At 41.8% G+C, this 12295-nt stretch overlaps 9 non-coding genes across 9 annotated transcripts; all 9 read left to right on the plus strand.

Moving 5' to 3' along the window:
• The first annotated feature begins 1426 nt into the window (after positions 1 to 1426).
• On the plus strand, positions 1427 to 1508 carry TRNAL-AAG (transfer RNA leucine (anticodon AAG)). Its single transcript has one exon. It is a non-coding gene; the product is annotated as a tRNA-Leu (tRNA).
• Positions 1509 to 2414: 906 nt separating this feature from the next.
• On the plus strand, positions 2415 to 2486 carry TRNAW-CCA (transfer RNA tryptophan (anticodon CCA)). The gene has a single exon. It is a non-coding gene; the product is annotated as a tRNA-Trp (tRNA).
• Positions 2487 to 3288: 802 nt separating this feature from the next.
• Positions 3289 to 3370, plus strand: TRNAL-AAG (transfer RNA leucine (anticodon AAG)). The gene has a single exon. It is a non-coding gene; the product is annotated as a tRNA-Leu (tRNA).
• An 845-nt stretch (positions 3371 to 4215) lies between these two features.
• TRNAW-CCA (transfer RNA tryptophan (anticodon CCA)) lies at positions 4216 to 4287 on the plus strand. Its single transcript has one exon. It is a non-coding gene; the product is annotated as a tRNA-Trp (tRNA).
• Positions 4288 to 5095: 808 nt separating this feature from the next.
• TRNAL-AAG (transfer RNA leucine (anticodon AAG)) lies at positions 5096 to 5177 on the plus strand. The gene has a single exon. It is a non-coding gene; the product is annotated as a tRNA-Leu (tRNA).
• Positions 5178 to 6013: 836 nt separating this feature from the next.
• On the plus strand, positions 6014 to 6085 carry TRNAW-CCA (transfer RNA tryptophan (anticodon CCA)). The gene has a single exon. It is a non-coding gene; the product is annotated as a tRNA-Trp (tRNA).
• Positions 6086 to 6887: 802 nt separating this feature from the next.
• TRNAL-AAG (transfer RNA leucine (anticodon AAG)) lies at positions 6888 to 6969 on the plus strand. The gene has a single exon. It is a non-coding gene; the product is annotated as a tRNA-Leu (tRNA).
• Positions 6970 to 8674: 1705 nt separating this feature from the next.
• On the plus strand, positions 8675 to 8756 carry TRNAL-AAG (transfer RNA leucine (anticodon AAG)). The gene has a single exon. It is a non-coding gene; the product is annotated as a tRNA-Leu (tRNA).
• An 836-nt stretch (positions 8757 to 9592) lies between these two features.
• TRNAW-CCA (transfer RNA tryptophan (anticodon CCA)) lies at positions 9593 to 9664 on the plus strand. The gene has a single exon. It is a non-coding gene; the product is annotated as a tRNA-Trp (tRNA).
• The last annotated feature ends 2631 nt before the right edge of the window (positions 9665 to 12295 follow it).

Raw genomic sequence — 12295 nt, forward strand, 5'->3', positions numbered from 1 at the left:
TTTAGAACTCCATATTTGCATTTCCGATTTCTCATTGGATCAACAAGCTGTGTCACAATACCCACTTTAGATACTATAGTGGCATAGTTTCCAGCTTTGCCACAAGAACATCGAGGCCATCCTCAAATACATCTACTGAATGCCATAAAACACCTTCTTTAGGAAGAGAATTTAACATCTTTCTTCTCACTTGAAAGAGGCCACAAATTGTCCTAAATATAAAGCTAGCAAAGAGTAAGTCACGTGGAGAATTCCAGACCATGCACGATTCACCCCAGCATTTGCATGTTCCATTGTAATGTAATTAAACCGGTATGGCTTCACATTGCCGCAAACACAGAAACTGGCTAGCTGGTGCCTTTCTGTTTGGCTTTGCCTTCAATTACAGTGGTATTGTGCTGAAAAGAAAAGTACTTATTTTTTTTCCTCTTTAGGCTGAATATTTAATATGTCAGAATCTATCTAATTTTATGTCGGTTGGGGGAAATAACCTACCTTTGTTGGCTACTCTGTTGACGACCACTCCCACCGGCACAGTGAGGCATCGTGGCGCAACGGTAGCGCGTCTGACTCCAGATCAGAAGTTTGCGTGTTCAAATAACGTCGGGGTCATGCTGCTTTTGCTTTGGAGAAGAATAAGCACAGATCTCTTGTCATACCAGAGTTGGATAAAAAGCGCAAGGCACACGCCCCATTCTTAGCATGCTTAGCATATATTATCTATATATCCCGTACTTGGATTATTTCATTATGTTGATGGCCAAAACTGGAAAACTCCTGCTGATCTACAGTAGGTAAAATTGACATGCTGCAGGATTCCTGAATGTTTCAAATGAATTCTGTGGTTTTTAACCTGGGGGTCGGGACCCAAAAATAGAGTCTTCTTGTTAATTTAGCGTGTCATTTTAAGGGTTCCTCCTTTTTTTTTTGCTTTACTCCCAGTCAAAACAGGTTCATGAATTGATTTCCTAGAGGCAGCATTTGAATGCTGAATACTGGGCACAGCACTTTCCCTATGCTGGTGGTGAATTGTTATCTTGTGTTTGCACCTGTTGGTGGTCATTTGACACGCTAGCAGCTTTCACGTGAATGTAACACGAGGAACTTGCGCTTCAAACTCTTTTGATATATATATATATATATATATATATATATATATTTATATATATTAGGATAATATTTGTTCTGTGTGAGAATAAATAGAGGGGGATGTGTAATATTTTAGAATTGATCTAGTTTTCTTGTATTTTTGCCGTCCTTTAGAGGTGAAGGCGCTCTAAATGACCTATGCCGCCAGCAGTGCCACATGAGTGTGGAAAGATATTGTCGGGACTTGCAACCTTTTGACAAGAAAGAAAATGAAATGATCAGAACGCTGCCAAATGGCGTGCGTGTTGTGAGTACACAGCCGCCGGGAACATGTGCAGGTAGCGTGGCCGAGCGGTCTAAGGCGCTGGATTAAGGCTCCAGTCTCTTCGGGGGCGTGGGTTCGAATCCCACCGCTGCCATCAAGCTCCTGGCGCTGGATTAAGGCTCCAGTCTCTTCGGGGGCGTGGGTTCGAATCCCACCGCTGCCATCAAGCTCCTTTTTTCTTCCATAAACGCATCACGCCGTTTGAATACCGCTTCCTTATTTGCCACAAGGTGCAACTTACGTAGGCTTGGAAATGCACATGTTTCATACTCCTTTGATCTTTAAACATGGAACAGTATCACAGAAAGTTACAAAAGTAATTCAGGATGAAAAGAAGACTCAGGTTCAACCATTCACCCACCCTTCTTCCCCTTGTTGTTCCAAATGAAGGAGAAAGGAAAAAAAAATGAAAGACCTGAAGTCATTTTCAATTGTGCCCCAAATTGGGAAGCAGGATTCCTTTAGAACTCCATATTTGCATTTCCGATTTCTCCTTGGACCAACAAGCTGTGTCACAATACCCACTTTAGATACTATAGTGGCATAGTTTCCAGCTTTGCCACAAGAACATCGAGGCCATCCTCAAATACATCTACTGAATGCCATAAAACACCTTCTTTAGGAAGAGAATTTAACATCTTTCTTCTCACTTGAAAGAGGCCACAAATTGTCCTAAATATAAAGCTAGCAAAGAGTAAGTCACGTGGAGAATTCCACACCATGCACGATTCACCCCAGCATTTGCATGTTCCATTGTAATGTAATTAAACCGGTATGGCTTCACACTGCCGCAAACACAGAAACTGGCTAGCTGGTGCCTTTCTGTTTGGCTTTGCCTTCAATTACAGTGGTATTGTGCTGAAAAGAAAAGTACTTATTTTCTTTCCTCTTTAGGCTGAATATTTAATATGACAGAATCTATCTAATTTTATGTCGGTTGGGGGAAATAACCTACCTTTGTTGGCTACTCTGTTGACGACCACTCCCACCTGCACAGTGAGACCTCGTGGCGCAATGGTGGCGCGTCTGACTCCAGATCAGAAGGTTGCGTGTTCAAATCACGTCGGGGTCATGCTGCTTTTGCTTTGGAGAAGAATAAGCACAGATCTCTTGTCATACCAGAGTTGGATAAAAAGCGCAAGGCACACGCCCCATTCTTAGCATGCTTAGCATATATTATCTATATATCCCGTACTTGGATTATTTCATTATGTTGATGGCCAAAACTGGAAAAGTCCTGCTGATCTACAGTAGGTAAAATTGACATGCTGCAGGATTCCTGAATGTTTCAAATGAATTCTGTGGTTTTTAACCTGGGGGTCGGGACCCAAAAATAGAGTCCTCTTGTTAATTTAGCGTGTCATTTTAAGGGTTCCTCCTTTTTTTTTTGCTTTACTCCCAGTCAAAACAGGTTCATGAATTGATTTCCTAGAGGCAGCATTTGAATGCTGAATACTGGGCACAGCACTTTCCCTATGCTGGTGGTGAATTGTTATCTTGTGTTTGCACCTGTTGGTGGTCATTTGACACGCTAGCAGCTTTCACCTGAATGTAACACGAGGAACTTGCGCTTCAAACTCTTTTGATATATATATATATATATATATATATATATATTAGTATAATATTTGTTCTGTGTGAGAATAAATAGAGGGGGATGTGTAATATTTTAGAATTGATCTAGTTTTCTTGTATTTTTGCCGTCCTTTAGAGGTGAAGGCGCTCTAAATGACCTATGCCGCCAGCAGTGCCACATGAGTGTGGAAAGATATTGTCGGGACTTGCAACCTTTTGACAAGAAAGAAAATGAAATGATCAGAACGCTGCCAAATGGCGTGCGTGTTGCGAGTACACAGCCGCCGGAAACATGCGCAGGTAGCGTGGCCGAGCGGTCTAAGGTGCTGGATTAAGGCTCCAGTCTCTTCGGGGGCGTGGGTTCGAATCCCACCGCTGCCATCAAGCTCGTTTTTTCTTCCATAAACGCATCATGCCGTTTGAATACCGCTTCCTTATTTGCCACAAGGTGCAACTTACGTAGGCTTGGAAATGCACTTGTTTCATACTCCTTTGATCTTTAAACATGGAACAGTATCACAGAAAGTTACAAAAGTAATTCAGGATGAAAAGAAGACTCAGGTTCAACCATTCACTCACCCTTCTTCCCCTTGTTGTTCCAAATGAAGGAGAAAGGAAATGAAATGAAAAAAATGAAAGACCTGAAGTCATTTTCAATTGTGCCCCAAATTGGGAAGCAGGATTCCTTTAGAACTCCATATTTGCATTTCCGATTTCTCCTTGGATCAACAAGCTGTGTCACAATACCCACTTTAGATACTATAGTGGCATAGTTTCCAGCTTTGCCACAAGAACATCGAGGCCATCCTCAAATACATCTACTGAATGCCATAAAACACCTTCTTTAGGAAGAGAATTTAACATCTTTCTTCTCACTTGAAAGAGGCCACAAATTGTCCTAAATATAAAGCTAGCAAAGAGTAAGTCACGTGGAGAATTCCACACCATGCACGATTCACCCCAGCATTTGCATGTTCCATTGTAATGTAATTAAACCGGTATGGCTTCACATTGCCGCAAACACAGAAACTGGCTAGCTGGTGCCTTTCTGTTTGGCTTTGCCTTCAATTACAGTGGTATTGTGCTGAAAAGAAAAGTACTTATTTTCTTTCCTCTTTAGGCTGAATATTTAATATGTCAGAATCTATCTAATTTTATGTCGGTTGGGGGAAATAACCTACCTTTGTTGGCTACTCTGTTGACGACCACTCCCACCTGCACAGTGAGACCTTGTGGTGCAACGGTAGCGCGTCTGACTCCAGATCAGAAGGTTGCGTGTTCAAATCACGTCGGGGTCATGCTGTTTTTGCTTTGGAGAAGAATAAGCACAGATCTCTTGTCATACCAGAGTTGGATAAAAAGCGCAAGGCACACGCCCCATTCTTAGCATGCTTAGCATATATTATCTATATATCCCGTACTTGGATTATTTCATTATGTTGATGGCCAAAACTGGAAAACTCCTGCTGATCTACAGTAGGTAAAATTGACATGCTGCAGGATTCCTGAATGTTTCAAATTAATTCTGTGGTTTTTAACCTGGGGGTCGGGACCCAAAAATAGAGTCCTCTTGTTAATTTAGCGTGTCATTTTAAGGGTTCCTCCTTTTTTTTTTGCTTTACTCCCAGTCAAAACAGGTTCATGAATTGATTTCCTAGAGGCAGCATTTGAATGCTGAATACTGGGCACAGCACTTTCCCTATGCTGGTGGTGAATTGTTATCTTGTGTTTGCACCTGTTGTTGGTCATTTGACACGCTAGCAGCTTTCACCTGAATGTAACACAAGGAACTTGCGCTTCAAACTCTTTTGATATATATATATATATATATATATATATTTATATATATTATGATAATATTTGTTCTGTGTGAGAATAAATAGAGGGGGATGTGTAATATTTTAGAATTGATCTAGTTTTCTTGTATTTTTGCCGTCCTTTAGAGGTGAAGGCGCTCTAAATGACCTATGCCGCCAGCAGTGCCACATGAGTGTGGAAAGATATTGTCGGGACTTGCAACCTTTTGACAAGAAAGAAAATGAAATGATCAGAACGCTGCCAAATGGCGTGCGTGTTGTGAGTACACAGCCGCCGGAAACATGCGCAGGTAGCGTGGCCGAGCGGTCTAAGGTGCTGGATTAAGGCTCCAGTCTCTTTGGGGGCGTGGGTTCGAATCCCACCGCTGCCATCAAGCTCCTTTTTTCTTTCATAAACGCATCACGCCGTTTGAATACCGCTTCCTTATTTGCCACAAGGTGCAACTTACGTAGGCTTGGAAATGCACTTGTTTCATACTCCTTTGATCTTTAAACATGGAACAGTATCACAGAAAGTTACAAAAGTAATTCAGGATGAAAAGAAGACTCAGGTTCAACCATTCACTCACCCTTCTTCCCCTTGTTGTTCCAAATGAAGGAGAAAGGAAAAAAAATGAAAGACCTGAAGTCATTTTCAATTGTGCCCCAAATTGGGAAGCAGGATTCCTTTAGAACTCCATATTTGCATTTCCGATTTCTCCTTGGATCAACAAGCTGTGTCACAATACCCACTTTAGATACTATAGTGGCATAGTTTCCAGCTTTGCCACAAGAACATCGAGGCCATCCTCAAATACATCTACTGAATGCCATAAAACACCTTCTTTAGGAAGAGAATTTAACATCTTTCTTCTCACTTGAAAGAGGCCACAAATTGTCCTAAATATAAAGCTAGCAAAGAGTAAGTCACGTGGAGAATTCCACACCATGCACGATTCACCCCAGCATTTGCATGTTCCATTGTAATGTAATTAAACCGGTATGGCTTCACATTGCCGCAAACACAGAAACTGGCTAGCTGGTGCCTTTCTGTTTGGCTTTGCCTTCAATTACAGTGGTATTGTGCTGAAAAGAAAAGTACTTATTTTCTTTCCTCTTTAGGCTGAATATTTAATATGTCAGAATCTATCTAATTTTATGTCGGTTGGGGGAAATAACCTACCTTTGTTGGCAACTCCATTGACGACCACTCCCACCTGCACAGTGAGACCTCGTGGCGCAACGGTAGCGCGTCTGACTCCAGATCAGAAGGTTGCGTGTTCAAATCACGTCGGGGTCATGCTCCTTTTGCTTTGGAGAAGAATAAGCACAGCACTCTTGTCATACCAGAGTTGGATAAAAAGCGCAAGGCACACGCCCCATTCTTAGCATGCTTAGCATATATTATCTATATATCCCGTACTTGGATTATTTCATTATGTTGATGGCCAAAACTGGAAAAGTCCTGCTGATCACAGTAGGTAAAATTGACATTCTGCAGGATTCCTGACTGTTTCAAATGAATTCTGTGGTTTTTAACCTGGGGGTCGGGACCCAAAAATAGAGTCCTCTTGTTAATTTAGCGTGTCATTTTAAGGGTTCCTCCTTTTTTTTTTTGCTTTACTCCCAGTCAAAACAGGTTCATGAATTGATTTCCTAGAGGCAGCATTTGAATGCTGAATACTGGGCACAGCACTTTCCCTATGCTGGTGGTGAATTGTTATCTTGTGTTTGCATCTGTTGGTGGTCATTTGACACGCTAGCAGCTTTCACCTGAATGTAACACGAGGAACTTGCGCTTCAAACTCTTTTGATATATATATATATATATATATTTTTATATATTAGGATAATATTTGTTCTGTGTGAGAATAAATAGAGGGGGATGTGTAATATTTTAGAATTGATCTAGTTTTCTTGTATTTTTGCCGTCCTGTAGAGGTGAAGGCGCTCTAAATGACCTATGCCGCCAGCAGTGCCACATGAGTGTGGAAAGATATTGTCGGGACTTGCAACCTTTTGACAAGAAAGAAAATGAAATGATCAGAACGCTGCCAAATGGCGTGCGTGTTGTGAGTACACAGCCGCCGGAAACATGCGCAGGTAGCGTGGCCGAGCGGTCTAAGGTGCTGGATTAAGGCTCCAGTCTCTTTGGGGGCGTGGGTTCGAATCCCACCGCTGCCATCAAGCTCCTTTTTTCTTTCATAAACGCATCACGCCGTTTGAATACCGCTTCCTTATTTGCCACAAGGTGCAACTTACGTAGGCTTGGAAATGCACTTGTTTCATACTCCTTTGATATTTAAACATGGAACAGTTTCACAGAAAGTTACAAAAGTAATTCAGGATGAAAAGAAGACTCAGGTTCAACCATTCACCCACCCTTCTTCCCCTTGTTGTTCCAAATGAAGGAGAAAGGAAAAAAAATGAAAGACCTGAAGTCATTTTCAATTGTGCCCCAAATTGGGAAGCAGGATTCCTTTAGAACTCCATATTTGCATTTCCGATTTCTCCTTGGATCAACAAGCTGTGTCACAATACCCACTTTAGATACTATAGTGGCATAGTTTCCAGCTTTGCCACAAGAACATCGAGGCCATCCTCAAATACATCTACTGAATGCCATAAAACACCTTCTTTAGGAAGAGAATTTAACATCTTTCTTCTCACTTGAAAGAGGCCACAAATTGTCCTAAATATAAAGCTAGCAAAGAGTAAGTCACGTGGAGAATTCCACACCATGCACGATTCACCCCAGCATTTGCATGTTCCATTGTAATGTAATTAAACCGGTATGGCTTCACATTGCCGCAAACACAGAAACTGGCTAGCTGGTGCCTTTCTGTTTGGCTTTGCCTTCAATTACAGTGGTATTGTGCTGAAAAGAAAAGTACTTATTTTCTTTCCTCTTTAGGCTGAATATTTAATATGTCAGAATCTATCTAATTTTATGTCGGTTGGGGGAAATAACCTACCTTTGTTGGCTACTCTGTTGACGACCACTCCCACCTGCACAGTGAGACCTTGTGGTGCAACGGTAGCGCGTCTGACTCCAGATCAGAAGGTTGCGTGTTAAAATCACGTCGGGGTCATGCTGCTTTTGCTTTGGAGAAGAATAAGCACAGATCTCTTGTCATACCAGAGTTGGATAAAAAGCGCAAGGCACACGCCCCATTCTTAGCATGCTTAGCATATATTATCTATAAATCCCGTACTTGGATTATTTCATTATGTTGATGGCCAAAACTGGAAAAGTCCTGCTGATCTACAGTAGGTAAAATTGACATGCTGCAGGATTCCTGACTGTTTCAAATGAATTCTGTGGTTTTTAACCTGGGGGTCGGGACCCAAAAATAGAGTCCTCTTGTTAATTTAGCGTGTCATTTTAAGGGTTCCTCCTTTTTTTTTTTGCTTTACTCCCAGTCAAAACAGGTTCATGAATTGATTTCCTAGAGGCAGCATTTGAATGCTGAATACTGGGCACAGCACTTTCCCTATGCTGGTGGTGAATTGTTATCTTGTGTTTGCACCTGTTGGTGGTCATTTGACACGCTAGCAGCTTTCACCTGAACGTAACACGAGGAACTTGCGCTTCAAACTCTTTTGATATATATATATATATTTATATATATTAGGATAATATTTGTTCTGTGTGAGAATAAATAGAGGGGGATGTGTAATATTTTAGAATTGATCTAGTTTTCTTGTATTTTTGCCGTCCTGTAGAGGTGAAGGCGCTCTAAATGACCTATGCCGCCAGCAGTGCCACATGAGTGTGGAAAGATATTGTCGGGACTTGCAACCTTTTGACAAGAAAGAAAATGAAATGATCAGAACGCTGCCAAATGGCGTGCGTGTTGTGAGTACACAGCCGCCGGAAACATGCGCAGGTAGCGTGGCCGAGCGGTCTAAGGTGCTGGATTAAGGCTCCAGTCTCTTTGGGGGCGTGGGTTCGAATCCCACCGCTGCCATCAAGCTCCTTTTTTCTTTCATAAACGCATCACGCCGTTTGAATACCGCTTCCTTATTTGCCACAAGGTGCAACTTACGTAGGCTTGGAAATGCACTTGTTTCATACTCCTTTGATATTTAAACATGGAACAGTTTCACAGAAAGTTACAAAAGTAATTCAGGATGAAAAGAAGACTCAGGTTCAACCATTCACCCACCCTTCTTCCCCTTGTTGTTCCAAATGAAGGAGAAAGGAAAAAAAATGAAAGACCTGAAGTCATTTTCAATTGTGCCCCAAATTGGGAAGCAGGATTCCTTTAGAACTCCATATTTGCATTTCCGATTTCTCCTTGGATCAACAAGCTGTGTCACAATACCCACTTTAGATACTATAGTGGCATAGTTTCCAGCTTTGCCACAAGAACATCGAGGCCATCCTCAAATACATCTACTGAATGCCATAAAACACCTTCTTTAGGAAGAGAATTTAACATCTTTCTTCTCACTTGAAAGAGGCCACAAATTGTCCTAAATATAAAGCTAGCAAAGAGTAAGTCACGTGGAGAATTCCACACCATGCACGATTCACCCCAGCATTTGCATGTTCCATTGTAATGTAATTAAACCGGTATGGCTTCACATTGCCGCAAACACAGAAACTGGCTAGCTGGTGCCTTTCTGTTTGGCTTTGCCTTCAATTACAGTGGTATTGTGCTGAAAAGAAAAGTACTTATTTTCTTTCCTCTTTAGGCTGAATATTTAATATGTCAGAATCTATCTAATTTTATGTCGGTTGGGGGAAATAACCTACCTTTGTTGGCAACTCCGTTGACTACCACTCCCACCTGCACAGTGAGACCTCGTGGCGCAACGGTAGCGCGTCTGACTCCAGATCAGAAGTTTGCGTGTTCAAATCACGTCGGGGTCATGCTGCTTTTGCTTTGGAGAAGAATAAGCACAGATCTCTTGTCATACCAGAGTTGGATAAAAAGCGCAAGGCACACGCCCCATTCTTAGCATGCTTAGCATATATTATCTATATATCCCGTACTTGGATTATTTCATTATGTTGATGGCCAAAACTGGAAAAGTCCTGCTGATCACAGTAGGTAAAATTGACATGCTGCAGGATTCCTGACTGTTTCAAATGAATTCTGTGGTTTTTAACCTGGGGGTCGGGACCCAAAAATAGAGTCCTCTTGTTAATTTAGCGTGTCATTTTAAGGGTTCCTCCTTTTTTTTTTTGCTTTACTCCCAGTCAAAACAGGTTCATGAATTGATTTCCTAGAGGCAGCATTTGAATGCTGAATACTGGGCACAGCACTTTCCCTATGCTGGTGGTGAATTGTTATCTTGTGTTTGCACCTGTTGGTGGTCATTTGACACGCTAGCAGCTTTCACCTGAACGTAACACGAGGAACTTGCGCTTCAAACTCTTTTGATATATATATATATATTTATATATATTAGGATAATATTTGTTCTGTGTGAGAATAAATAGAGGGGGATGTGTAATATTTTAGAATTGATCTAGTTTTCTTGTATTTTTGCCGTCCTGTAGAGGTGAAGGCGCTCTAAATGACCTATGCCGCCAGCAGTGCCACATGAGTGTGGAAAGATATTGTCGGGACTTGCAACCTTTTGACAAGAAAGAAAATGAAATGATCAGAACGCTGCCAAATGGCGTGCGTGTTGTGAGTACACAGCCGCCGGAAACATGCGCAGGTAGCGTGGCCGAGCGGTCTAAGGCGCTGGATTAAGGCTCCAGTATCTTCGGGGGCGTGGGTTCGAATCCCACCGCTGCCATCAAGCTCCTTTTTTCTTCCATAAACGCATCACGCCGTTTGAATACCGCTTCCTTATTTGCCACAAGGTGCAACTTACGTAGGCTTGGAAATGCACATGTTTCATACTCCTTTGATCTTTAAACATGGAACAGTATCACAGAAAGTTACAAAAGTAATTCAGGATGAAAAGAAGACTCAGGTTCAACCATTCACCCACCCTTCTTCCCCTTGTTGTTCCAAATGAAGGAGAAAGGAAAAAAAAATGAAAGACCTGAAGTCATTTTCAATTGTGCCCCAAATTGGGTGGTGAATTGTTATCTTGTGTTTGCACCTGTTGTTGGTCATTTGACACGCTAGCAGCTTTCACCTGAATGTAACACAAGGAACTTGCGCTTCAAACTCTTTTGATATATATATATATATATATATATATATATTAGGATAATATTTGTTCTGTGTGAGAATAAATAGAGGGGGATGTGTAATATTTTAGAATTGATCTAGTTTTCTTGTATTTTTGCCGTCCTTTAGAGGTGAAGGCGCTCTAAATGACCTATGCCGCCAGCAGTGCCACATGAGTGTGGAAAGATATTGTCGGGACTTGCAACCTTTTGACAAGAAAGAAAATGAAATGATCAGAACGCTGCCAAATGGCGTGCGTGTTGCGAGTACACAGCCGCCGGAAACATGCGCAGGTAGCGTGGCCGAGCGGTCTAAGGTGCTGGATTAAGGCTCCAGTCTCTTCGGGGGCGTGGGTTTGAATCCCACCGCTGCCATCAAGCTTGTTTTTTCTTCCATAAACGCATCATGCCGTTTGAATACCGCTTCCTTATTTGCCACAAGGTGCAACTTACGTAGGCTTGGAAATGCACTTGTTTCATACTCCTTTGATCTTTAAACATGGAACAGTATCACAGAAAGTTACAAAAGTAATTCAGGATGAAAAGAAGACTCAGGTTCAACCATTCACTCACCCTTCTTCCCCTTGTTGTTCCAAATGAAGGAGAAAGGAAATGAAATGAAAAAAATGAAAGACCTGAAGTCATTTTCAATTGTGCCCCAAATTGGGAAGCAGGATTCCTTTAGAACTCCATATTTGCATTTCCGATTTCTCCTTGGATCAACAAGCTGTGTCACAATACCCACTTTAGATACTATAGTGGCATAGTTTCCAGCTTTGCCACAAGAACATCGAGGCCATCCTCAAATACATCTACTGAATGCCATAAAACACCTTCTTTCTTCTCACTTGAAAGAGGCCACAAATTGTCCTAAATATAAAGCTAGCAAAGAGTAAGTCACGTGGAGAATTCCACACCATGCACGATTCACCCCAGCATTTGCATGTTCCATTGTAATGTAATTAAACCGGTATGGCTTCACATTGCCGCAAACACAGAAACTGGCTAGCTGGTGCCTTTCTGTTTGGCTTTGCCTTCAATTACAGTGGTATTGTGCTGAAAAGAAAAGTACTTATTTTTTTTCCTCTTTAGGCTGAATATTTAATATGTCAGAATCTATCTAATTTTATGTCGGTTGGGGGAAATAACCTACCTTTGTTGGCTACTCTGTTGACGATCACTCCCACCGGCACAGTGAGGCCTCGTGTCGCAACGGTAGCGCGTCTGACTCCAGATCAGAAGGTTGCGTGTTCAAATCATGTCGGGGTTATGCTGCTTTTGCTTTGGAGAAGAATAAGCACAGATCTCTTGTCATACCAGAGTTGGATAAAAAGCGCAAGGCACACGCCCCATTCTTAGCATGCTTAGCAT

This window comes from Pelobates fuscus, chromosome 3, assembly GCF_036172605.1.
Source record: "Pelobates fuscus isolate aPelFus1 chromosome 3, aPelFus1.pri, whole genome shotgun sequence".
Taxonomy (NCBI): domain Eukaryota; kingdom Metazoa; phylum Chordata; class Amphibia; order Anura; family Pelobatidae; genus Pelobates; species Pelobates fuscus.